The sequence below is a fragment of the Callithrix jacchus genome, chromosome 8 (genome assembly GCF_049354715.1).
Source record: "Callithrix jacchus isolate 240 chromosome 8, calJac240_pri, whole genome shotgun sequence".
Classification (NCBI taxonomy): domain Eukaryota; kingdom Metazoa; phylum Chordata; class Mammalia; order Primates; family Cebidae; genus Callithrix; species Callithrix jacchus.
Window position 1 is genome coordinate 11,807,781 of NC_133509.1, and position 27,446 is coordinate 11,835,226.

General features: G+C 45.5%; 1 non-coding gene and 1 pseudogene across 2 annotated transcripts in view; one reads left to right on the plus strand and one right to left on the minus strand.

Moving 5' to 3' along the window:
* LOC108588795 (uncharacterized) overlaps positions 1–26,988 on the plus strand; it is a 46,635-nt pseudogene extending 19,647 nt beyond the window's left edge. Inside the window, exons 3-9 of the transcript XR_013521695.1 lie at positions 392–510; positions 1,016–1,060; positions 2,516–2,635; positions 3,225–5,763; positions 6,050–6,238; positions 6,281–14,075; positions 26,530–26,988. The product of XR_013521695.1 is annotated as an uncharacterized LOC108588795 (transcript). The remainder of the gene's footprint in view (positions 1–391; positions 511–1,015; positions 1,061–2,515; positions 2,636–3,224; positions 5,764–6,049; positions 6,239–6,280; positions 14,076–26,529) is intronic.
* Positions 22,087–22,190, minus strand: LOC118145287 (U6 spliceosomal RNA). Its single transcript, XR_004730413.1, has one exon. It is a non-coding gene; the product is annotated as a U6 spliceosomal RNA (small nuclear RNA).
* Positions 26,989–27,446: the final 458 nt, after the last annotated feature.

The window sequence follows — 27,446 nt, forward strand, 5'->3', positions numbered from 1 at the left end:
TGTTGGAGGGCTAGTCTCAAACTCCTGACCTCAGATGATCCGCCCACCTTGGCTTCCCAAAGTGCTAGGATTATAGGCACAAGCCACTATGTCCAGCCAATTTGATTATTAATATGTAATGAATAATAAATATTTTAAAAATTTTGTTTTGTATTAGTTATATCAACACATAATGGTTTTATTAATATATAATGAATAAAAATATTTTTAAAATTTTGTCTATTTTTTAAACTTTATACAAAGAAAAAGTCTTAGAGATCTTATATAAAGTTTAAAAATGTAAAGGTATGCTAGACCCCAAAAGATTTAAAACTTATATTTAGAAATATTCAGAGTAAGACACATACAACTTGCTACTTGATCTATTGTCTTTCTTTCTTTTTCGTTTTAGGAGATGGGGTCTTACTCTGTCACCTAGGCTGGAGTACAGTGGTGCAATCACAGCTCACTTCAGGCTTGAACTCCTGGGCTAAGGACCCTCCTGCCTCAGCCTCCCGACTAGCTGGGACTGTAGGTATACATGATGACACCTGGTTAATTAAAAAAAATTTTTATGGACATAGGTTCTCACTTTGTTGGTCAGGCTGGTATCAAACTCCCGGCCTCTAGTGATCCTTCCACCCCTGCCTACCATCCTAGAGGTGTGATCCACCACAACAAGCACTTGTTCAATTTTCTAAAAAAATAAAAATTCTAAAGAAAGACTGGGGGGTGCGGATGAATCACTGTTTTTAGACACCTTCATTTTGAGGTGGGGAGTTCCACCGATTGTTTCTATATAGATATAAATCTTAAAAAAAAAGTTGTTCAACTATTTTATTATCCTAGATTATATGAAAGTATTTGTTGTGTGTAGGGGAAAAAAAACCCAGCTCTGCAGACTTAATAAAAATGACAGACTGGGGGAAAAAAAAAAAAAAAAGAAAGAAAGACTGGGGGATGATGGCAGGAAGATAAAAGTAAAAAAATGGAAGAATCAATTCTAATGATTTAATCCCACATATTCTTTTGACAGCAAGAAGAACTTTTAATAGACACGTTTTTTACCAACAAACAAAAGGCAAGTAAACAATGTTGTAAAGGAATTTCAGCACACACCATAATATTCCCCCTTTTCTGACATCAGTTCGGGAGAGTCTTCGTGGTTTACTTACAGCTATCAGTATTTTGATCCTCTGGTCATTTTTATCAACTTTCTCATCTGTTAACTTCTCTCCAAGGTATGTCATAACGTGACATACTGCTGCTGCACAAACATGGCCAGGGTCATCCTATTATACACGTGGAATGCTTTCCTCATTTCTTTTTTTATGCTCTGTCTTTGTGTTTTGCATTTTTCTTACCTTTATTGTTAGAAACTCTAGAAAGTCAATTGTACTAATTTATCACCATTTGCTTCATTAATTTATATAGGGTCCAGCCCTACAGGGTTCTGTGAGCCACTCCTGGCTGGTGCAGAGATGAAAATTTGTAGAAATAAAAGACACAAGAAACAGATACAGAGAAAAAGAGAGTTGGGGCCCAGGGGTCCACTGCTACCCAAATCTCGGAGACCAGCCGTGGTCCTGAAAGCCGGGAGGCTCTCACTTCTGAGTTGCAAATCTGGGGGCTGGGTAGGTAGGGCATGGTGGAGACTGGGGGCAGGGTAGGTAGGGTGTGGCAGTGATAGGGTCAAGTACATCATATGTGATTCAGGTAGGGGCTCAGGAAGTTCTGGCACCTGAATTGAGGTAAAGAGCATAATGCATCAGCACTTTTCCCATACTTATCAAGAAAAAGCTAAAACATTTAAGATTTATATTACTATTACTGATTATCTTTTCTAAGACAAAAGGAACCAGGTGCAGAAGTAGAACATAAGAGTCAACATGGAATGTGACCACTGAAGCACAGCATCACATAGAGACATTTAAGCCCCCAGATGTCTGCAGGCCAACATGACAGCCATCAGGCCTTACCACAAGAACTTCGAGAAGTGGAGTTTTTCTCCTAACTTCCCCAGGAAGGAGCTGTCTCAGCCATTTTGCACATCTCCTTCCCTAGCTGGCTAAACAGTGCGTGCTTTCACAGCACTGGTGCTGCTGCACAGCCAAGGCACCCTCCAGCAGCGCTTATGTGGGCATGACAGAGGGCTTAAAGCATCTTGCCTTAGTGTCATTTATTTCACAGTGTCACCTCAGATTCACACTTCTGACCTGAGAGGCATTAGTGAAAGAATTAAGATCACCTATGAATAACTAAGATCAGATATTAATAACTAATAACTACTATGGTTTTATTTCTAATCACTTTCTGCATTATTTGTATGGAAATAGGCTGAGGCCTTTTGCTCCTGCCTCAGCGCTTATGGGATCTCCCCACTACAAATTTATAATTTGCTTATGGCATATTTCCCCAACAGACCTCATTAAAATTTCTAACTTTTTTTTTTTTTTCCTGAGGGAGGGTCTTGCTCTGTTGTCCAGGCTAGAGGGCAGTGGTGCTATCACAGCTGACTGTAGCCATGATCTCCCAGGTTCAAGTGATCCTCCCACCTCAGCTCCCCAGATGGCTCAGACTATAGGTGTTTGCCACTATGCCCAACCAATATTTGGACTTTTCCTATATGTGGGTTCCAGAGGACTGACTGTGAAACGTGAGTATGCATGAATTTTGGTATATGCTGAATGAGGGGTTGGAACTAATCCTCTCTTTATACTGGGGGATGACTGTATATGTTTTTATAATTATGCTGTAGGACACATATTGTTCCATATCCTTGCAAATGATAGTTTTAATGCCAAATAAATTTTAATTGAATGGAATAATAAGAGTACCAGCTGGCCAGGTGTGATGGCTTACACCAGTAATCACAACACTTTGGGAGGCTGAGGCAGTAGGGTGGCCTGAGGCCAAGAGTCTGAGACAGGCCACAGTAAAAAACGAAGTCACCATCCCGATGGAAAAATACATGAATTAGCCTACTGCAGTGGCATGTGCCTGTAGTCCTAGCTACTTGGGTCCAGGGAGGCTGAGACTGCAGTGAGTAATAATCGGGCCTCTGCACTCCAGCCTGGGTGACAGATTGAGACCCTTTCTCAAAACGACCAAAAACTAGCACTAACATTAACTGATCTTTTACCAGGTGCCTATAAATACCAATTTAATTTCTTATAACTGTTACTTATTTCATTTAACCACTCACTCTGTCATAAATTACTCCCAGATTTTCACTGTTTTTGCAGATGACCTTTTGTTTAGATTGAATTGTCTCCCAAGGTATTTCCAGAAGTGAATGAAAGGCTGGTTGCCTTGCCGGAGGCCAAATGGACACACCCATTCCTCTCCGTGCCTGAAAACCAAGTCATCATTCTGCGCACATTACTCAGCATCTGGCCTCTCCACGGGGGCTCCCCACACCTATTTCCGCATTCCAATCTCAGTCCTGCACTCATCAGCAAACTATGCACTCGGCACCACTGAAATTTAAAAAAATCCCGCCAAGACCTGCCCTATGGCAGCTTGCCCTAAATGTCCTCAACCTGCCCACTTGCCAGCAGCCTCGCCTGGCTGCCAATGGCGGCTCGCCTCGTCCGTGTCCAGTCCCTTCATAACCAATGAGACTACCTCCGCTTTTTTTCCCCCGCAGCCAGTCAACTACATCCACTTCCTATACAACCCCACGTTCTAAGAAGAGAAGAGCGACTTCTCTGGTCCCATTCCCGGACCATAGAACCTTGCCCAGGAGCTGAATAAATTGGCTTTTACTTTTTTACTCTGGTCTCCGTTTCCTGATTTAACTCGGCAATAAACCTTACAGTGAGATTACTGTGAGTCATGGTAAATGGACATTCTCATTGCCCTTGACATAAATTGACAGGGTTTTGGGTGCCTCCCAGCTATAATCCCAGCATTACGTATAAGGAGGGAGGCTAAGGCAGGAGGATTGCTTGAGGCCAGCAGTATGGTGAGACATAGACAGTGACCATCTCTACTATTTTAAAAAATTGCCAAGCTTTACCTTGGAAGGCTTACATACAATTTAAACACCCCCCATATATAAGAAAATGCCCATTTTACTGTACCTTTACCAGCACATGGTATTATAATACGTTATTTTAAAAGATTGTTTAAAATAGGTAAAAGACCTCATGTTGTTTTATTTATTTGTCACATTTCAACATCTTTCCTTAGCTTATTAGCTGTTTCTTTTCTGTCTGTAAATGGTTGTCTTTTTTGTTTTGTTCTTTGAGACAGGGTCTTGCTCTGTCACCCAGGCTTGACTGTAGTGGTATAATCATAACTCACTGTAACCTTGACCTCCCGGGCTCATACTACCCTCCGTCTTCAGCTTCCTGAGTAGCTGGGACTACAAGTGTGCACCACCACACCCAGCTATTTTTTTTCTTTTTTCATATAGAGACAGGGTCTTGCTGTGTTGCCCAGGCAGGTCTCTAGCTTCTGGCCTCAAGCGATCCTCCTGTATTGGCTTGTTATGTTGCTGGAATTTCAGGTATAAGCCACCATGCCTGGCCTTGGCTAGTCCTATATATTCTCTAGAGTTCTCTTTACTTTGTGCTAGCCAATTTCTCACTATGCTGTTCCCCTGTTATAGTGAGTAATTCTCTGCATTAAATTTTACCACTTTAAACTTTTAAGTGGTTTATGTCTCCTGATTGGACTCTGACTAATACAGAGTTGATGCTCGAAGGGTCCCAGGAGACAGACCCATGCAGATGATATTTGGGCATAGGTTTGGTTATTCAAGGGGCAGTGCTGAGCTCCTTACCAATGGGAAATGGGATGCTGGTTATTTTCGAGAATTGACCTTATAATGACTCAAGCTACCACTTACTGTTGATTGTGATGAAATGCCAGCTCAGGCACATGCTTTGGGAGCAAAGTGGTTGCTGCACTTGACCAACATAATGACTGACATGGAAAGGGTCCTTTTGGGTGTACTTGAGCAGGGGTGCCCAGCCCCTGAGCCATGGAGCTGTAAGGAGCCACGCAGCAGGAGGTGAGTGGTGTCTAGTTAGGGAAGCTTCGTTTGTATTTACAGTCATTCCCTGTTTCTCACATTCCTGCCTGACCTCTGCCTTCTCTGAGAGCAGCCGCAGCATTAGATTCTCTTAGGAGCACGAATTCTATTGCAAACCAGGCATGTGAGTGATCAAGTTTGTGTGGTCCCTGTGAGAATCTAATGCCTGATGATCTGTCACTTTCTCCCATCACACTCAGATGGGACCATCTAGTCGCAGGGAAACAAGCTTAACATGCCTACTAATTCTACATTATGGTGAGTTCTATAATTATTTCATTATATATTACAATATAATAATGGAAATAGTGTCCAATAAATGTAACGTGCTTGAATATTTTCGCTCCGCTCCTGCCTGCCGGCAGCCTCTCCAGACCTAGAACTTTTTCTAGTTGGCTAGATGCCAAGCTCATGGCTCACAATGGTCTATTTAGGCCCATACCCTACCTCATGGTAGTCTTTGCAGATGAGGCTACTGCCTCACGGCAGCTTCCACAGGCCCAGGTTCATCATTACAATGGCCTCTTTAGGCCCAGCTCCTGCCTCCCAGCATTCTCTCCAGGCCCAGAACTTTCTCAAGTCGACCTCACCAGGCCCAGCTCCTGCCTCTCATCGACCTCCCAAGGGACAGCGTTTGCTTTACGATCACCTTCCAAGACCCAGCTCCTGTTTTTCAGTGGCCTCTTGAAGCCCAACTTTCACCTGTTAGTGGCTCATGCAGGCCCAGCTCCTCCCTTACAATGGCCTCTTTAGTCCTAGCTCCTGTCTCTGGGTGGCTTATCTGGGCCCAAAGTGTCCATAAGTCAGCCTCTCAAGTCCCACCTCTTCCTCTCAGCTGTGCCTAGAGGGCCAGTGCCTGCCTCACAACAATCTCTTTTGGCTCAGCTCCTGCCTAGCTCCTAGCAGCATTTTTAGGTCCAAAACTGCCTGAAGTCAAGCTCTCCAGGTCCAGGTTCAGCCTCCCGATGGCTTGGACAGGCCCAGCTCCTGAGTGACAGTGGCCTCTCCAGCTCAGCTCTTGTCTCCCAGTGGATTCTCCAGGCCCAGTTTCGCCTCATGGAGGTCTTCCCTGAAGAAGTTTCAACCTACCTCCTGGCAGCCTTGACAGGCCCACGTCCTGCCTCACACTAACCTCAGTAGGCCCAGCTAACAGTGGCCTCTGCAGGCCCAGCTCCTGTCCCCTGATAGGCTGTTCAGGCCCAAAACTTCCTCAAGTTGGCCTTTTTAGGCACAGCTCCTGCCTCTCACTGGCCTCTTTAGGCACAGCTCATGCCTCTCGGTGGCCTCTTCACACCCATTTCCTGCATCCTGGTGGCCTCACCAGACAACTTTCTCAAGTCTGCCATTCCAGGTCCAAATCCTGCCTCCTATTGGCCTCTACGGGCCCAAACTCTGCCTCACAGCAAACTCTCCATGCCCACCATCTGCCTCGCTGCAGAGCCTACGTTCCAAGCTCTTGCCTTTCATAGCCTTGACAGGCCCAGCTCCTGCCCCCTGACATACTCTCCAGGCTGGAATCTTCCTGAAGTCAGCCACCCCAGGCTGAGCACTTGCCTCACACTGGGCTCTTTGGGCCCAGCTTATGCCTCTTGGCAGCCTCCCCAGGCGAAGCTACTACATGCCAGCAGCCTCTCCAGGCTCAGCTGCTGGCTCCCGTCTGCTTCTACAGGCCTAACCTCTGCCTCACAGCAGACTCTTCATGCCCAGCATCTGCCTCACCATGGGCCCACCAAGCCAAGCTCCTGCCTTTTGGCAGGCTCTACACGCCCAGTTCCTGCCACCCAATGGCCTCACAGGGGTCTTTCCAGACCTAGCTTTTGCCTCATGGCTAGGTTGCTGCCTGTCCCCCGGCAGCCTGGATAGGCCCAGGTCTTGCCACACACTGGCCTCTCTATGCAAATCTTACACCTCACAATAGCATCTCCAGGTGCAGCTTTTGTCCCAGAATGGTGTCTCCAGGCCAAAAGCTTCCTCAAGTCAGCCTCTCTAGGCCCACCTACTGCCTCCTGGTGGCCTCTGAACACCCAAATCCTTCTCAAGTTGGCCTCTCCTGGCCCAGATCCTGCCTCCCATCGGCCTCTAAAAACCCAGCCTCTGCCTCATGATGGCATCTCCAGACCCAACTATATGTCTTAGCTGACTATACAGCACACCTGGTGCCTCATAAAAACCTCTTTTGGCCCAGCTCCAGCCCATTTGCCATCAACCACTATAGGCCCAAACTGTCCTTAAGTTCACCCCTCCAGGCCCAACATCTGTCTCTCAGTGGCATGTAAAGGCCCAGCTTTAGCTTGAGAACACCCTCTGCAGAACCCACACTTTACTTCTCAAAGCCTTTTGGAAGCCTCTCTGGACGGACACAGCTCATGCCTCTTGCGGCCTCTCCGGGCCCATGTGCTGCCTCCTGGCGTCCAGTTCAGGCCCTGCTCTACATCAACAGGCCCACCTCCTACCTCACAAGAAACTCTGTCGACTCAACTCTTGCCCAGTTCCTGGTGGCCTTTGTAGGCCTGAAAGTTTCTCAAGTCAAGCTCTCCAGGCCCACCCAGCTCATGCCTCATGGTGGCCTCTCCAGGCTCAGCTCCTGCCCTCCGACAGCATCTCCAGGCCCCAAACTTGCTCAAGTTTACTTCTTTTGACCTGGCTATGGCCTCCTCCCGGTGGCCGCGGCAGGCCCAAATGGCCGTGCAGTCAGCCTCTCCAGGCCCAGCTCCTGCCCTTCCAGTGGCCTCTCTGGGCACAAATCTTTCTGACATGGGCTCCCCCAGGGTCAGCTCCTGCCTCCCAGTGGCCTCCTTTGGCCCAACTCCTGCCTCCTGTTTGCATCTCCAGGCTCAGTCTCTGCCTCCCTCATGGCGGCCTCCCTAGGCCCAGCTCTTCCTCCTGGCCACGTCTATAGCCCCAAGTCCTGCCACATGACAGCCTCTTTTGGCTCGGCTCCTGGCCAGCTCCTGGCAGGCTTGCCTTTGTAGGCCTGAAGCTTTCTCAAGTGGAGCTTTCTAGGCCTAACGTTTGCCTCCTGGTGGCCTTGACAGGCCCAGCTCTGGCCTCCCTGCAGCCTCCCCAGGACAAGCTGTTGCCTGGAAGCGGCTTCCCCAGGCCAAGTTCCCGCCTGCCTCCTGGCTGCCTCCACAGGCCCAACTCCTCCCTCACACTGGCCCATTGAGGCCCAGCTCATGCCTCTGGTGGCCTCTCCTGGCCCAACTCTGACCTCACACTGGCCTCTAGTGTAGGCCCAGGTCCTCCCTTGCAATGGCCCAGCTGTCTAGGCCCAGCTCATGCTTCTGATGGACTCTCCCGGGCCAGCTCCTGCCTCCTGGTGGCCTCTCCAGGCCCAAAGCTTCCTTTTGTGGGCCTCTCCAGGCCTGGCTCCTGCCTGTGGTAGGCCCCTCCAGGCCCCACCTCTGCCTCTCAGTGGACCCTCCGGGCCCAGCTCTTGGCCTCACCATGGCCTCTTCTCAGGCCCAGCTCCTGCCTTTTTGTCAGCCTTTATGTATAGGCCCAGCTGTGGCCTCCCAGTGGCCTGTTTAGGCTGCGTTGTTGCCTCCTGGTGTCCTTTCCAGGCCCAGCATTGGCTTTCTGGCATCCTCTCCAGGCCCAGAACATTTCCAAGTTAGCCTCTCTGGGCCCAGCTCTTCCTCCTGGCTGCGTCTACAGGCCCACTTCCTGCCTCGCCTCGCAATAACCTCTGTGGACTCAGTCGACTCCCGCCCAGCTCCTGGTGGCCTTTGTAGGCATGATAGGTCCTCAAGTCAAGCTCTCCAGGCCCACCCAGCTCATGCCTCATGGGGCCCTCTCTAGGCTCAGCTCCTGCCCTCTGATGGCATCTCCAGGCCCCAAACTTCCTCAGGTTGGCTTCTCTCGGCTAGGCTCCCGCTTCCTCCTGGTAGCTTCGGAAGGCCTAAATGGCCCTGAAATCGTCCTCTCCAGTCCCAGCTCCTGCCCTCCCAGTGGCCTCTCTGGGTGCAAAACTTTCTGACGTGGGCCCCTCCAGGGCCAGCTCCTTCCTCCCAGTGGCCTCCTTTGGCCCAGCTCCTGCCTCCCTTCTGGCCTACCCAGGCTTGGCGTCTGCCTCCCTCATGGAGGCCTCCCCAGGCCCAGTTCTTCTTCCTCGCTGGGTCTACAGGCTCAACTCTTGCTTCACAACAACCATGTTTGTCCCAGCTCCTGCCCAGCTTCCATCAGCCTCTGTAGACTTTAGTTTTTTTCAAGTCAGGTTTTCAAGGCCTTCCTTTGGCCTACTGGTGGCCCAGACAGACCCAGCTCCTGCCTGACCACATCCTCTTCAGCCCAGCTATTCCCTATATGGGCCGTTTCTGGCCTTGTTACTACCTGTTTTTCAGCCGTTTTGGCAGGTCTTTCATTTGCCTCACAGTGGCCTCTTCAGCCCCATCCTCAGTGTCATATCTGCCTCTCAAGATTCAGCTTTTTTTTTTTACAGTGGCTTTTCTTATACCAGCTTGTGCCTCACCATGGCCTCTGCAGGCTTATCTTCTGCCTCTTAGTGGACACTCCAGGCTCATCTCCTGCCTCATGGTGGTTTTTTCTATCCCGCACTTGACTCACAGTGGCCTCTTCTGGATCCAGCTCTATAGATCTTTGATTGTCAAGAGCATCAAAAGGCCCAAAGCTTCCCTGGACTGTCATTTGTTCACTTTTTAGCAGTGTGCCTTGGCGAAACACCTGTCTCTACTTTTAACCTTGAGAGTGTATTTTTGACAGAGCTGTAGCAAATTCTGCCTGTGTCTTTTTACAGTGATGTCTCTTTTATTTAGTGTCTCATGGTTCTTCTTGTCTTCTGGGGCTTCAGAGGGGAATGGGCCTCTGCTTGGGCTATTTGTCTTTGCCCTGGACATGGTAGCTTCTCATTTCATGTCTTGTTTTTTTATATTTTTTACAGTTAATTTTTTTTTTCTTAGGGTCTTGCTCTGCCTCCCAGGCTGGAATGTCATTGTGTGATCGTGGCTCCACTGCAGCCTTGGCCTTTTGGCCTACACTGGTTTTCCCAAGTCAGCATCTTAAGTAGTGTAGACTACAGGCATATGCCACCATCCCTGACTAATTTCTGATTTGGTTTGAGAGGTTGGTTCACACTCTGTTGCTTAGGGTGGTCTTAAACTTTGGACACTAGCAATCCTCTTGCCTGGGCCTCTCAATGTGTTGTCATTTGCTTGCCATGAAGTATTAAGAATTTACTTTTTGATTAATATGCTATGATTATATACATTTGTGAATATATAGATACTTTAAAGTTTCCTGAAATACCAATTTTTCCTTTTTCTTTTTTTTCGTGGCAAGTTACTGCTTTATCATTCAGGCTGAAGCACAGTGGTGTGATCTCAGCTCACTGCAACCTCTGCCTTCTTGGCTTAAGTCATCCTCCCACTTCAGCCTCCTGAGTAGCTGGGACCCTAGGTACAAGCTGCCATGCCCATCTAATTTTTATATTTTTTGTAGAGATGGGTTCTCAGCATGTTTCCTGGGCCAGTTTCAAACTCCTGGGGAAGTGATCCTTCCCCATCAACCTCCTGCTGTGCTGGGATTACAAGTGTGAGCCACTACGCCTGGCCTGCCATTCTCTTTTCATGGATCATTAAGAATTTACCTTTTAATTAGTATACTCTAAATATATATGTAGACTGTGTGTATATTTATATGTGAATATATGTGGGTGTATTTTCAGAGCATACATACACATTGTGAAAGAGATTTTTCCATACCTAGAAATTGATAAGCTTCTTCCAGCTTTTGAAAGCACCCTTAGCACAAACATGAAAGAAGAACAAAGTATCAATATTAATGACCATGGACCATATTAATGACCATGAGTCAATAGTACTTTGCACCTCAACCACCTTCCAGCAGAGCATCTCAAAGGGCTGAATATATCTGAACATCATACCCTTTCACATAGATTAGGGTGCTTTGTAATTATTACTTCTCTGGAGACTTCAGTGTGACCCTCATCAGTGTGAAATCAGAAACTATTTCCCAAATCATAGAGATGTTGAATAACAGGTTTGGTCAGGAAATAGTTATTGCATTTGGTTAGGACAAGCTCCTGGCCTAGGCAGATGGAATATTGCAGAAACGTGTGTGTGTACATTCTTGCACACAGATGTGGGGGTAGAAGCAGGGGTTGAATTTGATAAAACCAGAAGGGGACAGGCTGCTGGGAGGGGCACGTGTTTTGGCAGCAGCTGTGTAACTCCAGAGTTAAGAAATCATTGTAAGCTTCAGTTTTGTCTCCTGGAAAATAAAGATTATAATTCCTGCCTTGATATGTCAATTAGGTGGTCTGCTACATACAAAATATCTAGTATATAATAGGCTCTGAATAAATACTACTTGCTGTAGCTCATTATTAATCACTGCTTAATTTTTTAAAAAGTTTAGAATAACAACGGCTTTTGTAAAAATTATTAGTAATTATTATATAAAATCCAAGTCCTATAGAAAAGTACAAAGAGGCTGGGCATGGTAGCACATTCCTGTAATTCCAGCACTTTGGGACACTGAGGTGGGCAGATTACTTGAAGTCAGGAATTTGAGACCAAATTGAGCAACATAGCAAGATCCCATCTCTATACAAAATTAAAAACAAGTTATGGTAATGTGGTAGTCCCAACTACTTGGGAGGCTGAGGCAGGTGGATCACTAGACCCAGAAGTTTGAGACTTCAGCCTGGGCAACAGAGTGAGACCCTGTCGAGAGAGAGAGAGAGGGGGAGAGAGAGAGAGAGAGAGAGAGAGAGAGAGAGAGAGAGAGAGAGAGAGAGAAGAGAGAGAGAGGAGAGAGAGAAAAGCAAGTAATAAATTATGAAAAAAAAAACAATTATTAACATTAGGTGATATAGCTGGGCACAATATCTCACACCTGCAATCCCAGCACTTTGGGAGGCTGAGGTGGGCAGATCACTTGAAGTCAGGAGTTCAAGACCAGCCTGGGCAACATGGCAAAACCTCATCTCTACTAAAAATTCAAAAATCAGCTTGGCTTTGTGGTGACCGCCTGTAATCTCTTGAGCCTGGGAGATGGAGGTTGCAGTGAGCTGAGATTGTGCCATTCCACTCCAGCCCAGGCAACAGAGTGAGACTTTGCCTCAAAAACAAAAGGTGATAATTAATTCAAAACTCTTTGTGCAAATAGGTAGTTAGATAAATAAATTGATTAAAAATAACTACATATTTTGTATGTGTTTTGGTTTAAATATATGTAACTTTTATTTTGTTTGATATAACAGAAGCTCAAAAAACAGAAGCTGAAGGTGGGAACATTTCTGAACTTCAGATAAATGCCTAAGTGCAAATGATATCTTTTCATTCAACATTCATTAAAATTATGAAAAAAAGTAGAAGTGTCACAATTCATTTTAATCTCCAGTTTCTATTTTCACTCACAGCTGCTTCAAAATCTATTTTCCAGTTTTGAAATGGGTGCGTGTTTTGGAGTTTGTATACTCCAATGTGTGTATGCTTGGATAACATCTTTCTTGGGATAATATTCTTGATTCATTTTGCCTGTTTTTAGTTCATTAAGTTCTGACTCTATTGTCATCTGGTTCTGGCTGGGGCAATGGGAAGCTCTGAGGCTGGCTGGAAGTTCTTCTCATATGTGTGTTACATTTTCCTGCCTAAAGGCCAGTGGAGTACTTTTTTTTTTAATCATTGAAGTTCAATAGCTTAGCCAGCTGGCTCTAGGCCGGTCATTCTATATTAGTTTTTCCAGGTATATGGTGTGCCCTTTGACTACTGATTATATACTTCCCTGTCTCTGTATTCCTTCCTTTCCTTCTTTCTTTTTCACTCTCTCTCCTTTTTCTCCCTCCCTTCCTCCCTGCCTTTCCTTCTTCTTTCCCTCCCTCCTTCTTTCCCTCCCTTCTTACATTTCTTCCTTTCTTTCAAGACAGGGCCTTGGGCTCTCAGCCAGGTTCTAAAACAAAGTGGTGTCATCATAGCTCACTGCAGCCTCAAACTTCTGGGCTCAAAAAATCTTCCTGCCTGAACCTCCCATATAGCTGGGAATATAGGCATGCACCATGACACCTGGCTAATTTTTGTTACTTTTCTAGAGATGGGGTTTTGCTATGTTGCCCAGACTTTTCTTGAACTCCTGGCCTCAAGCTATCCTCCCACTTTGGCCTCCTAAAGCACTGGGATTATAGGTGTAAGCCCCCATGCCCCGCCCTGCTTTTCTTTTTAGGTTTTCTAACTCAGGGTCACCACTTGACAACCCAGTGTTAGACTACTATCTCCAATTTCCATAACCTTTTTCAGTTGTTTAACATAGTTCTTTTATTCTCTGATTCACTTTGATTTTTTTTTTTTTTTTTTGAGACACACAGTCTTACTCTGTCACCCAGGCTGAAGTTCAGGGGTGCAATCTCGGCTCACCGCAAACTTTGCCTCCCAATTTCAAGTGATTCTCCTGCCTCAGCCTCCCAAAGTAGCTGGGATTACAGGTGTACACCACCACACTGGGCTAATTTGTGTATTTAGTAGGGATGGGGTTTTGCCATGTTTGCCAGTCTGGTCTCAAACTCCTGAGCTCAGGTGATCTGCCTGCCTTGGTCTCCCAAATTGCTGGGATTACAGGTGTGAACCACCGTGCCCGGCTGCCACATTTTCTTTATTTTTTCTATTGGTGGAAGGAAATTTAGGTTGATTTTAACTCTTCACTATTGTGAATAGTTGTCTGCAAATTTTTTTACACTTGTCATCTCTTCCCTTGAATATGAACTTAGTGCCCTGCTTCTGTAAGTAGAATACAGTGGAAGTGTTGCTCATGACCTGCCAAAGTTAGGTCATAAAAGATGATGCTGTTTCCACTTCGCTTTATGTCCTGGGATGGGTGCGCTTAGAACCCATTCACCATTTTGTGAGAAAGCCCAGACCATGTAGGGAGGTTATGTGTGGGTGTTCCACCAGATAGCCCCAGCTGAGGCCCAAGCTGACAGCCCACATTCACCAGGAGATATTTGAGTAAGGAAACCTTTGAGACTATTCTAACTCCATACTTTTTGAAGGCAACCACATCCTGAGCCAGAACTGCCTAGGTGAGTCTAGTCAGCCTCCAGAATTGTGAGAAGACTAATAAGCATCATTGTAACTTTATACCTTGGGGTGGTTTGTTGTTGTTGTTGTTGTTGTTGTCTGTGTGTGTGTGTGTGTGTGTGTGTGTGTGTGTGTGTTAGTTTGTTTTCTGAGACAGAGTCTCACTCTCTCCCTTAGGCTGGAATGCAGTGGCTTGATCTCAGCTCACTGCAACCTCCACCTCCGGAGTTCAAGTGATTATCCTGTCTCAGCCTCCTGAGTAGCTAGGATTACAGGTGTGTGCTACCACACCTGGCTAATTTTTATATTTTTAGTAAAGACGAGGTTTCATTGTGCTGGCCAGGCTGGTCTCTAACTCCTGACCTCGTGATCCACCTGCCTTGGCCTCCCAAAGTGCTAGGATTACAGGCATGAGCCACCATGGCCAGCTGGTATGTTACACAGCAATAGGCAGCAAATACACAAAGTCATCTTCCAATATAAATATTATGCCACTTCTCCACTTGACAGCATTTAATGGTTTAGAATTGAGTGTAAAATAAAGACAAAACCGAATCCTGAATCTATCTGACCAGGGATTAATAGCCCTTGAGTATATAAGGAGCTCAGGAGAAACAAAATCAATTAAAAAAAATCTCTAATAATCTGATTTAAATGGGCAATAGATCAAAATAGACATTTCTAAAAAGAAGACATACAAATGGCAAACGAGTATATGAAAAGGTGCTCAACATCACTGATCATTAGACAAATGCAAATTAAAACTACAATGAGCTTTCATCCCACCCCAGTTTAAATGGCTTATATCCCAAAGTCAGGCAGCAACAAATGCTAATGAGGATGCAGAGCAAAGGAAACACTGGTACACTACTTGTGGGAATGTAAATTAGCGCAACCACTATGGAGAACAGTTTGAAGGGTCCTCAAAAAACTAAAAAGAGTGCTACTTTATGACACAGTAATTCTACTGATGGGTATATGCCCAAAAAAGAAAATCAGTATATCAAAGAAATATCTACATTTCTATATTTATTGCAGCACCATTGACAATAGCCAAGATTTGGAAGCAATCTAAGTGTCCATTAACAGATGAATGGACAAAGAAAATGTGGTACATATACACATAGAATATTATTCAGCCATGAAAAAGAATAGAATCCTGTTATTTGCAACAACATGGGTAAAACTGGAGATCATTATGTTAACTAAAATAGCCTGCCACAGAAAGACAAATTTTGCATGCTCCCAGTCATTTGTGGGTGCTGAAAACTAAAACAATTGAACTCATGGAAATAGAGGGTAGAACGATAGTTACCAGAGGCTGGGGAGGGTAGTGGACTGGAGGGGGTGCACAGAAATAATTAATGGGTACAAAAATACAGTTAGAATGAATAAGATATAGTACTTTTTAGTACAACAGAGTGATAATGGTAAACTATAATTTATTGTATATTTTAAAATAGCTAAAAGAGGCCAGGAGTGGTAACTTATGCCTGTAATCCCAGCACTTTGGGAGGCTGAGGCAGGAGGATCACCTGAGGTCAGGAGTTTAAGACCAGCCTGACATGGTGAAACACTGTCTCTACTAAAAATACAAAATTTAGCCAGGCTTGGTGTCATGTGCCTATAGTCCTGGCTACTCAGGGGGCTGAGGCTGGAGAATTACTTGAACCTGGGATGGGGTGGATGTTGCAGTGAGCTGAGATTGCACCACTGCACTCCAGCCAGGAGACAGAGCTACACTCTGTCTCAAAAAAAATAAATAAATAAAGAAGGAAAATAGCATAGTTGAATTGTTTGTAAAACTAAGAAAGGATAAGTGCTTAAGGTGAGGGGTATTCCATTTACCCTGATGTGATTATTACATATTGCATGACTGCATCAGAACCTCTCATGTACCCCACAAATACATACACCTACTATGTACCCACAAAAATTAAAAGTAAAGCATTTTTAAACCCCAATCTTGGCCAGATGTAGTGTACAAACCCGTAATTCCAGTGCTTTTTGGGGTCAGGATGGGAGGATCACTTGAGACTGGGAGTTTGAGACCCACCTAGTCAACACAGCAAAACTCACATCTCTAATAACAATGAAAAACAAATTAGCCAGGCCTGGTGGGGTTTATGCCTATAGTCCCAGCTACTTGAGAGGCTGAGATGACAAAACACCTTGAACTCAGGAGAGATTGAGGCTGCAGTGAGCTATGATTGCCCCCCTGAACTCCAGCCTGGGTAACAGAGTGAGACCATGTCTCTTTAAAAAAACAAACAAATCCTAGTATGATCTGACCCTGCCTGCCACCTCTATTCTTTTCCTCTTGTGTGCATCAGACATCTGGGCTTCTTTTCTGCTCCCATAAATGCCAAGTGGTTTCCCTCTTCAGGATCATTGCACATGCTCTTCCCTCCCCAAAATGGACTTCCCACACCTCCCGCCACTGCTGGATTTTTCTCATGTTTCAGACCTCAACTCACACATCACCTCTGCAGAGAAATTCTCCCTCATCCTGTGAAGGGGGAATCGTCCTCCTCTGCATTGCCTCATCCTGCCTGGTTCTCTCAAAGCAGATATCACACTCAAAAATCAGCTTGTTATTTATTGAATTGCTTCTCTGCATATTCTCCTCCCAAACTCACACCAAATCAGAACAGAAGCTCCCTATGGCAGGAGTCTCATCTTGGTTCATTCTCAGAGTCTAATCTAGTAATTGCACAAAGTAGGCACACAGTAAATGTTATTACAATGAATAAGTATTAAGGGGCCAGTCAAGGTGGCTCATGCCTGTAATCTCAGTGCCTTGGGAGGCCGAGGCAGGTACAGGAGTTCCAGACCAGCCTGGCCAACATGGTGAAACCCTGTCTCTGCTTAAAATACAAAAATTAGCTGGGTATCGTGGTGCGAACATGTAATCCCAGCTACTAGGGAGGCTGAGGCAGGAGAACTGCTTGAACCTGGGAGGTGGAGGTTTCAGTGAACCAGAGGTTGCACTGAGCCGAGATTGTGCCACTACTCTCCAGCCTGGGCAACAGAGAGAGGCTCCACCTCAAAAAAAAAAAAAAATGGTAAGAGGTATGAATAAGCATCAAGGAAGGGAGATTTTGTGATTTGCCACCTTTTCATCAAAATCCTACTTAACATTAACATTTTGTATTTGATGGTATTTCTATAATAGGAAATTGAAACTGAGTTAATTTTTTTAAAAAAATAATGCTGGGTATGGTGATTCATGCCCATAATCCCAGCACTTTGGGAGGCTAAAGCGGAGGGAGTCACGTGAGGCTAGGAGTTTAAGACCAGCCTGGGCAACATACAGAGACCCCTGTCTCTGCAAAAATAACTTTTAATTAACCAGGTATGCCAGAGGCAGTGGCTCACTCCAGTTATCCCAGCACTTTGGGAGGCTGAGGTGAGTGGATCACCTGAGGTCAGGAGTTTGAGAGCAGCCTGGCCAACATGGTAAAACCCCATCTCTACTAAAAATACAAAACATAGCCAGATGTGGTGGTGAATGTCTGTAATCCCAGCTACTCAGGAAGCTAAGTCAGGAGAATTGCTTGAATCCAGGAGGCAGAGTTTTCAGTGAGCCAAGATCAAGCCATTGCACTCCAGCTTGGACAAGAGTAAAACTCCATTTTGAAAAAAAATTAACCGCATGTGGTGGCATGTGTCTGTAATCGCAGCTCCTCAGGGGGCTGAAATGGGAGGATCACTTGAGCCCAGGAGATAGAGGCTGCAGTGAGCCATGATTTCACCACTGCACTCCAGCCTGAGTGACAGAGCTACAGCTTACCTCTAAAAACAAAATAAAACAAAACAAAAGGCCAGGCACGGTGGCTCTCACCTGTAATCCCAGCACTTTGGGAGGCCAAGGTGGGTGGATCACCTGAGGTCAGGAGTTAGAGAACAGCCTGGCCAACATGTGAAGCCCTGTCTCCACTAAAAAATACAAAAATTGCCCAGCATTATGGCAGGTGCCTGCAATTTCAGCTACTTGGGAGGCTGAGGCAAGAGAATTGCTTGAACCCGGGAGGTGCAGGAGATGGAGGGGCAAGAGTGGGATCAGAACATCTGGTGAGGAGCTGCCACATCATCTTTTGATCGCTCCAGGCCACATTTTGAGTGGGGCCTCTGCAAGAATGTGGCCCAGCCTCAGATGCCTTAACTCTGACACTCAGTGCTGGTGGAGGTCCTGTGAGGTCACAGTGCGGAGGCTTCTTGGGAAAGGGTCGGCTCTTCAAAATTCAACATCTTGGTTCATTCCTTTGATGCTGGAGACAGTGACCTGTTTCTCCTCATATGTCTCCTCAAAATACTTAAAAATTTAGTAAAGATGGAGTTTCGCCATGTTGGCCAGGCGGGTCTCAAACTCCTGACCTCAGATGATCTGCCCCTTTCGGCCTCCGAAAGTTCTGGGGTTACAGATGTGAGACTGTGCCCTGCCCTTCTTCCATTCTTGCTCAGTTTTTCCTTTTCTTCTCTTTCTTTCTGCCTCCTTTTTCTTTTCTTGATATCCTGGAAACCTCAGGGAATATATATGAATCTTAATTCCAAGGGCAATTTAAAAATTTTAGAGACAGGGTCTTGCTCTATCATTTAGGCTGGAATGCAGTGGTGAGATCCCGACTGACTGCAACCCCACATCCTGGGCTCAAGCGATCATCACGTCTTAGCCCCCAAAGTAGCTGGGACTACAGGTGTGCAGCACTGCACCTGGCTAATCTGAAAAAAATCAGTTTTGGAGCAATAGAGTTTTGCTATGGTGCCCGGGCTGGTCTTGAACTCCTGGCCTCAAGCAATCATCCTGCCTTGGCTTCCCAAAGTGTAGAATTACAAGAACGAGTCACTATACCTGGCCACTTTTTTAATGGAGAAGAGTCCAAGAAACACTATCTCTGATAAAAACACCAGCTAAACTCTTGAAGTGTCGCTTTTATTCACTCTCCATTTTTTCCCTTTCTTTTCTCTCTCTTTTTTTCCATGAGGCATTTTATTTGTAAATATATGTAATTACATCTCTAGAAAAAGAATCCCAGGATTTTTCCTTCTGTGTGTTTTCATCTTGTTTCTTCATGGTCCACGATGCCAGCTGAGGTCGTCAGTACAATGAAACTGAACTGGTGGGATGGAAGCAGATTATTCTGCCATTTATCTGTATCTTTGAGTTGCACATCAAATCTGGGGCTGATCACTGTACGCTTGTTTAGCCTGCCTGTGAGGTTCGAAGCAATTTTCCCAGCTCTGTGATTGTCAGTGATTTCAAATTCGCCAATGTAACCATGCTTCATCATCACAGTGAGAACCCGGCTTTGGAGCAAGGCCTAATAAGCGCCTGGCGTTTGCCTCTCTTTTTGGCATTGCTGATGCTCTTCTTCTTTTTTTTTTTTTTTTGAGATGGAGTTTCGCTCTTGTTACCCAGGCTGGAGTGCAATGGCGCGATCTCGGCTCACCGCAACCTCCACCTCCTGGGCTCAGGCAATTCTCCTGCCTCAGCCTCCCGAGTAGCTGGGATTACAGGCACACGCCACCAGGCTCAGCTAATTTTTCTTATATATTTAGTAGAGACGGGGTTTCACCATGTTGACCTGGATGGTCTCGATCTCTTGACCTCGTGATCCACCCGCCTCGGCCTCCCAAAGTGCTGGGATTACAGGCTTGAGCCACTGCGCCCGGCCGCTGATGCTCTTGAGAGCATCAGTCAGGAGGTTCAGGCGCACCATTGTGGCGGCAGGGAAAGATGGCGGAAAGAGGACCTTCCTTGTCTCAACATTAGATTTCACTGAATGCCTATAGATACAACTTTCCAATTCTCCATTTTTTTTTTCCCCCTTAAGACAGAGCATTGTTCTTTCCCCTAGGCTGGAGTGCAGTGGAGCGATCTCAGCTCACTGCAACCTCTGCCTCCTGGGTTCAAGCAATTCTCATGCCTCAGACTCCCCCGAGTTCCTGGGATTGAAGGTGCCAGCCATCATGCCTGGTTAATTTTTGTATTTTTAGTAGAGATGGGGTTTCACCATGTTGGCCAGGCTGGTCTTGAACTTCTAACCTCAAGCGCATGCCTTTAATCCCAGCTACTTGAGAGATTGATACAGGAGAATAGCTTGTACCCAGGAGGTGGAGGTTGCAGTGAGCCAAGATGGCGTCATTGCACTCAGCCTAAATGACAGAGTGAGACTCTGTCTGAAAATAAATAAATTAATAAATCAATTAATTAATGCTTTTTTTTTCCTGCCACCCCAGACTTCTGGAAAAGGAGTTTGGAGCTGTGCCCAAGGATTCCAGCCTTTGCCCTCAATTGCAAACAGAGTGGAGTGTCTCTTAGCTCAGGAGTTTATGCTGCTCAAGAGTTTGCACAAACACAAAGTTGAGAAACACTGCTTGCTGAAAGGGATGGAAAAGGCAAAGACAAACCAGTTGTCCTTTGAAGTGGAGACGTTTCTATTCTATTTTGGGCTAAGATCTTCACGAATTCAGGCAGGGAACAAGTTTTGCCGGTTTTCCAATGGGAAGACCCCCTGTGGTAAGAGAGGCTCTTCTCTTTTTACCTGGTGAGTTACTTTCTCTTTGGTACCCAATTTTCTCATGTTTAAAATTAGGGAGCCAGGCACCTTTGCTCACACTTGTCATACCAGCACTTTGGGAGGGCAATGTGAGCAGATCCCGAGGTCAAGAGATTAAGACCATCCTGGCCAACATGGTGAAACCCTGTCTCTACTAAAAATACAAAAACTAGCCAGGCATGGTGGTAGGTGCCTGTAATCCCAGCTACTCAGGAGGCTGAGGCAGGAGAATCGCTTGAACCTGGGAGGTGGAGGTTGCAGTGGGCCGAGATTGTGCTACTGCACTCCAGCCTGGGCAACAGAGTGAGACTCCATCTAAATAAATAAATAAAATAGGGAAGTAAAACCATATGTCCCCTAGGATCCTTTCCTTTTAGTCTTTCTATTAGTTACTTAGAGATTTGTTTTTTCATAAGCATACATCCAAAAAGGTACTCAAGGTAGGTTTTCCGGAATCTTGTAATTGCCCCAAATGATATGGGAGTATTTGAAGAGAAGCTCTTCCTTGCTTCCTTTATCTTTTTTTCCTGTCACCCAGGCTGGAGTACAGTGGTACAATCCTGGATCACTGCAACCTCAAACTCCTGGCCTCAAGTCATCCTTCAATTTCAACCTCTGGAGTAGTTGGGACAAAAGGGACACACCACCATGCCCAGCTAATTTTTAAAATTATTTCACAGAGACAGGGTCTCACTATGTTGCCCAGGCTGGTCTCAAACTCCTGGCCTCAAGTGATTCTTTTACCTCAGACTCTCAATGTGCTGTGATTACAGGTGAGAGACATGGTATCTGGCCCTTCGGTGCTTTTTAATTACCTTAATTACCTGTTTTTTAATATCTTTAGAACTACAATGTTTGTGTCGTTTGAGGCTAGAGTTGAAGGTGATTTCCATAAATAGTCATTCTGAGTCAAGTCTTTTGAATAAAGTGAGTGGCCAGAGATGATGACACTATTTTGGCTAAAACAGTTTCCGAGAGAACACACTATGAACTCTAAAATGTGTGTGCCAGTCACCAGGCCACAGTTCAGTCTTCTCGCCAAACTCGGAATGAAAATTATTTATTTCTTTCTTTTTATTGATTATTTTTTTGTTTTAGATGGAGTCTCACTCTGTCACACAGGCTGGAGTGCAGTGGCTTGATCTCAGCTCACTGCAACCTCCACCTCCCTAGTTCAAGCCATTCTCCCTGCCTCGCCCTCCCAAGTAGCTAGATTACAGGCACCCACTACCATACCTGGCTAATTGTATTTTTAGCAGAGACAGGGTTTCACCATGTTGGCAGCTGGTCTCAAACGCCTGACCTCAAGTGATCCACCCACCTCAGCCTCCCAAAATGTTGAGATTACAGGCGTGAGCCATTGTGCCTGGCCAATATTTTCTAATATGAAAGGAATCACCAAGGTCTTCCCTTTCTTTTGATTCATTTATTCTCTTGGTTCTGAAATACTTTTTAAAATATGGAATGCTTTATGAATTTGTGTGTCATCCTTTCACAGGGAGCATGCTTCTTCTCCATGTCATGCCAATTTTAGTATATGTGCTGCCAAAGTAGCACTGGTTCTGTGTTTATTTATTTATTTGTTTGTTTATTTTTGAGACAAGGTTTCACTGTGTCTTCCAGGCTGGAATACAGTGACATGATCATAGCTCACTGCAACCTCTGCATCCCAGGGCTCAAGCAATCCTCCTGCCTGTGCCTTCCAAAGTATGGAGGTTACAAGTGTGAGCCACTGTGCCCAGCCTGCAGTGTTTAAGTGCTGACTTCGATGCCTGATTTTGGTTGTACTAGACATTCCCACTACTTTCTTCTTTAAAAATTACTGGTTTGCTCTACTCCTTCAAAAGATCTTTGGTGTTTTATACATCCTAATATGTGAGGCCAGGTGTGGTGGCTCATGCCTGTAATCCCAGCATTTGGGGAGCCAAGGTGGGAGGATCTCTTGAGACCAAGAGTTCAAAATCAGTCTGGGCAACATAGTGAGACCCCTGTCTCTACAAGAACTAAAAAATTAGCTTGGCATGGTGGCGCATGCGTGTAATCCCAGCTCTTGAAAGGTTGAGGCAGGAAGATCACTTGAGCCCAAGAGATTGAGGCTTTAGTGAGCCATGACCATGCCAGGGCACTCCAGCTTGGGTGACAGAGTGAGACTCTGTCTCAAAAAAAAGAAAAAAAATGATTAATAATTGCAGAAACATTTTCTATGCTCCAGGTTACTTTAAAATTAGGCCTAATCTTGGCCAGGGTTATGGCCTAATCTTGGCTCAGGTCTGTAATCCCAGCACTTTAGGAGGCCATAACGGGTGAATGATTTGAGGTTGGGAGTTTGAGATCAGCCTGGCCAACATGGCAAAAACCCATCTCTACTCAAAATACAAAAAATTAGCCCGGTGTAGAGTTGCGCACCTGTAATCCCAGTTACTCAGGAGGCTGAGGCATGAGAATCACTTGAACCTGGGAGGTGGATGTTGCAATGAGCCAAGATCATGCTACTGCACTCTAGCCTGGGCAACAAGTCAGACTCTATCTCAAAAAAAAAAAAAAAAAGGAAGAAAATTATGAAAACTCTTTTGAATATATGGGCACCTCCTGAACAGGGAGATGTTTGAGCAGAGGTCCTGTCAGGTGGGACTGGGGATCCTGACAAGGTAGGAGCTGGGACTTCAGTGTGCTCAGTGTCTGGACCTCAGTGGTGCCCTTTGTCACAAGTATCCATCTGCATCCACTGACTTATATGGGGGAACCTGGGGAAAATCCAGTGATATGGTTTGGCTGTGTCCCCACCCAACTCTCATCTTGAATTTTAGCTCCAATAATCCCCCTGTGTTATGAGAGGGGCCCAGTAGAAGGTAAATGAATTATGGGAGCTAGTTTTTCCCATGCTGTTCTCATGATAGTGAATATGTCTCATGAGGTCTGATGGTTTTATAAAAGGGTAGTTCCCCTTCAGACAATTTCTAGCCTGCTGCCATGTAAGATGTGCCTTTGCCTTCCATCATGATTGTGAGGCCTCCCCAGCCATCCTAAACAGTGAGTCCATTAAACCTCATTTTAAATAAATTACCCAGTCTCAGGTATGTCTTCATTAGCAGCATGAGAATGGACGAATAAAACCAACTTCAATAGCTTGAGTGGGTCCAGTCACCACTCCAGAAGATACGGGTTTATAAACCATGGCAGCATCCACACAGTGTTAACTCAGCATATGTGCAGAGCATATGAGCTGTGGGGCTATTGTTGCCTCCACCTAGATTTCAAAACATGTATTTAACAGCCAGGAGCCCCAGGCAGAAGTTTGTCATAGAGGTGGAGCTACTGCAAAGACCCCAACCAGGGCAATGCCTAATGGAGCTGCAAGAGTGGGGCCACCTCTGAGACCCAACAACTGTAGAGTTGTTTGTTTTTTGAGACAGTCTTGCTCTGTCGCTAGGCTGGAGTGCAGTGGTGCAATCTCGGCTCACTGCAATCTCCACCTCCCGGGTGCAAGCAACTTATTAAGTGTGACTTAATAAAGTTGGGGTCCTTAACATCTCATACCATGGCTAATGCAAGAGTTTGCATCTCTTTTATTCTTTCATTTCTTTAGTGTGCTACACATACTACCATCTGATAAATATCTTTAAGCATCAGATTTATCATATCATTTCCCTTCTGAAAAAAGTCATAATCACTTGTAATAAAATGAGAGATTGATTACCAGACTATTGACATGGCAGTTCAAAACCCCAAAAAGTATAACCCTAATCTAGTATTTATTTATTTATTTATTTTACTTTTTTTGAGATGGAGTCTCACTCTGTCTCCCAGGCTGGAGTGCCGTGGCATGATCTCTGCTCACTGCAACCTCTGCTTCCCAGTTTCAAGTGATTATTCTGCCTCAAACTCCCAATAGCTGGGATTACAGGCGTGTGCTACCAGGCCCAGCTAATTTTTGTATTTTTAGTAGAGACGGGTTTTCACCATGTTGGCAAGGCTGGTCTCTAACACCTGACCTCAGGTGATTCACCCACCTCGGCCTCCCAAAGTGCTGGTATTGCAGGCATGAGCCACTGCGACTGGCTGAACTGTAGAGTTAACAATGTGCAACTCCAGCCTGGGAGAGCTGAAGGCACATATTTCAGCCCATGAGAGCTTCTTCATGAACTGAGCCCAGCAGGCACAGCAGCATAGTAACCCTATACTGCTAGCTCTAGAGGGGCAGGGCTGCCCTAGGCTTTGAGGACTCAACCCTCCCAATGTGTCCAGGTAGCAGTACAGGAAATAAAAGATTATTCTGGAGTCTTAATGTTTAATTTGTCTGCCTTGCTGGGTTTTGGACTTACTTTGGACTTCTTCTTTCTTTTGGCCTATTTCTCCTTTTTGAAAGGAAAATGTCTGCTGGGAATGGTGGCTCATGCTCGTAACCACAGCACTTTGGGAGGCCGAGGTGGGTGGATCCCCTGAGGTCAGGAGTTCAAGACCAGCCTGACCAACATGGTGAAACCCCGTCTCTACTAAAAATACAAAAAATTAGCCAGGTGTGGTGGCAGCTACCTGTAATCTCTGCTCCTTGGGAGCCTGAAGCAGGAGAATCACTTTGACCCAGGATGTGGAGGTTGCAATGGACTGAGATCATGCCATTGAACTCCAACCTGGGCAACAAGAGTGAAACAGTGTCTCAGAGAAAAAAAGAAAGGAAGTATCCACCCTATATCTGTCTTACTATTGTATTTTGGAGGCACATCACTTTATTTTTATTATTATTTCACAGGCTCACAGGGAAAGGAAAATTTGCCTCCGGATGAATTGTGCCATGGGTCTTAGCCATATCTGATTTAGATGAGACTCTGAACTTTAAACTTTTGATTTGGCCTGAAACAAGTTAAGACTTTTGGAGCTATTGGGATGGAATTAATGTATTTTGCATGTGAGGACATGAATTTGGGTAGTCAGGGGCAGAATGTTATCGTTTGAATGTATCCCCCAAAGCTCATGTGTTGGAAACCTAATCCCCAATACAACGACGTGGAGAGGTGGGACCTTTAAGAGGTGATTAGGTCACGAAGACTCTGACTTAATGCGTTAATGCAGTTATTGTGGGAGTAGGGTTGCTTCAGGAGGCTGAGGTGGGAGAATCACGTGAGCATGTGGAGGTGAGACCCTGTCAAAGAGAAAGAGGAGGAAGAGGAAGAAAAAGAAGGAGAAGAAGCAGAAGGAGGAGGAAGAGGAAGAAGTAGAAGAAGAAGCAGAAGGAAGAGGAGGAAGAAGAAATAGAATAAAAAGAAGAATCTGGCCGAGCAGAGTGGCTCATGCCTGTAATCCTAACACTTTGGGAGGCTGAGGTGGGTGGATCTCCTGAGGTCGGAAGTTCAAGACCAGCTGGACAAAGATGGTAAAACCCTGTCTCTACTAAAACTACAAAAATTGGCCAGGCATGGGTGGCAGGCACCTGTAATCCCAGCTACTCAGGAGGCTGAGGCTGGGGAATCGCTTGAACCCCGGAGGCAGAGGTTGCAGTGAGCTGAGATTGCACTACTGCACTACAGTCTGGGCGACAGAGTGAGACTCCGTCAAAAAAAAAAAAAAAGAAGAAGAAGAAGAAAGAAGAGGATATAGAAGAAGAAATTGTTTCTGAGTGGCCATGAAGAGTAGGAAGAAAACCCAACCTACCTCTTGCTGGGTCTAGAGGGAAAATGTTGATTAAGGCAGAGAAGGTCTTCCAAGAGAGACTAGGTTTAGTGAGTAAGCGATTTGAAAGCTAGAAGGAAAGGAAGATATTGAAGGTACTCTTACTGCATAATCTATAACCCCAAAACTTTAGTGCTTTAAATAACAATCTGGTTTTTTTTTTCATGGTCTGGGAGTTGACTGGGTTGAGGTAGGTGATTTTCACTCAGGGTCTCTCATGCTGTTGCAGCGGCTGGGGCTGGAGTCATCGCAAAGCCTTCTTCAGTCTCACGTCTGGCAACTGATGTTGACTGTCATCTGAAACCTGTGCTGGGACTGTGGATTGGAAGATCAAGATGTGGCCTCTCCCTGTGATCTGGGCTTCCACACAGCATGGCAACTGTGGATAGAACCGAGGCCATATCCTCAGTGAAATAACTTAGAAACAAAGTCAAATACTGATGGTTCTCATGTGTGGGAGTTAAACAATAGGTACACAGGAGGAAAAATAGACACTGAAGACTCCAAAAGATGGGAGGAGGGCGAGGGGTGAATATTCTATTGAGTACAATGTTCACTATTTGGTCATGGCTACACTCAAAGCCCAGACCTCAGCGCTCCACAATAAAACCTGCACCTGTACCTGCTAAATAGATCAAACATTTTGTCCGTTTTATTTATTAAAAAATTCAACTGGCTAGATGGAGTGGCTCACACCTGTAATCCCAACACTTTGGGAGGCCAAGGCAGGTGAATCAACTGAGGTTGGGAGTTTGAGAACAGCCTGACAATATGACAAAACCTTTTCTCTACTAAAAATACAAAAATTAGCCAGCCTGTGGTGACATGCACCTGTACTCCCAGCTACTCATGAGGCTGAAGCAGGAGAATCACTTGAACCCAGGAAGCAGAGGTTACAGGGAGCTGAGATGGCATCATTGCATTCTAGCCTGGATGACAGATTAAGACTCCATCTCAGGGGAGAAAAAAATGAACTTTTGGCTGACTATGGTGGCTCATGCCTGTAATCCCAGCACTTTGGGAGGCTGAGGCAGGCTGATCACTTGAGGTCAGGAGTTTGAGACCAGCCTTGCCAACAGGGTGAAACCTTGTTTCCATTAAAAATACAAAAATTGGCCAAGCATGGTGTTGCACACCTGTAATCCC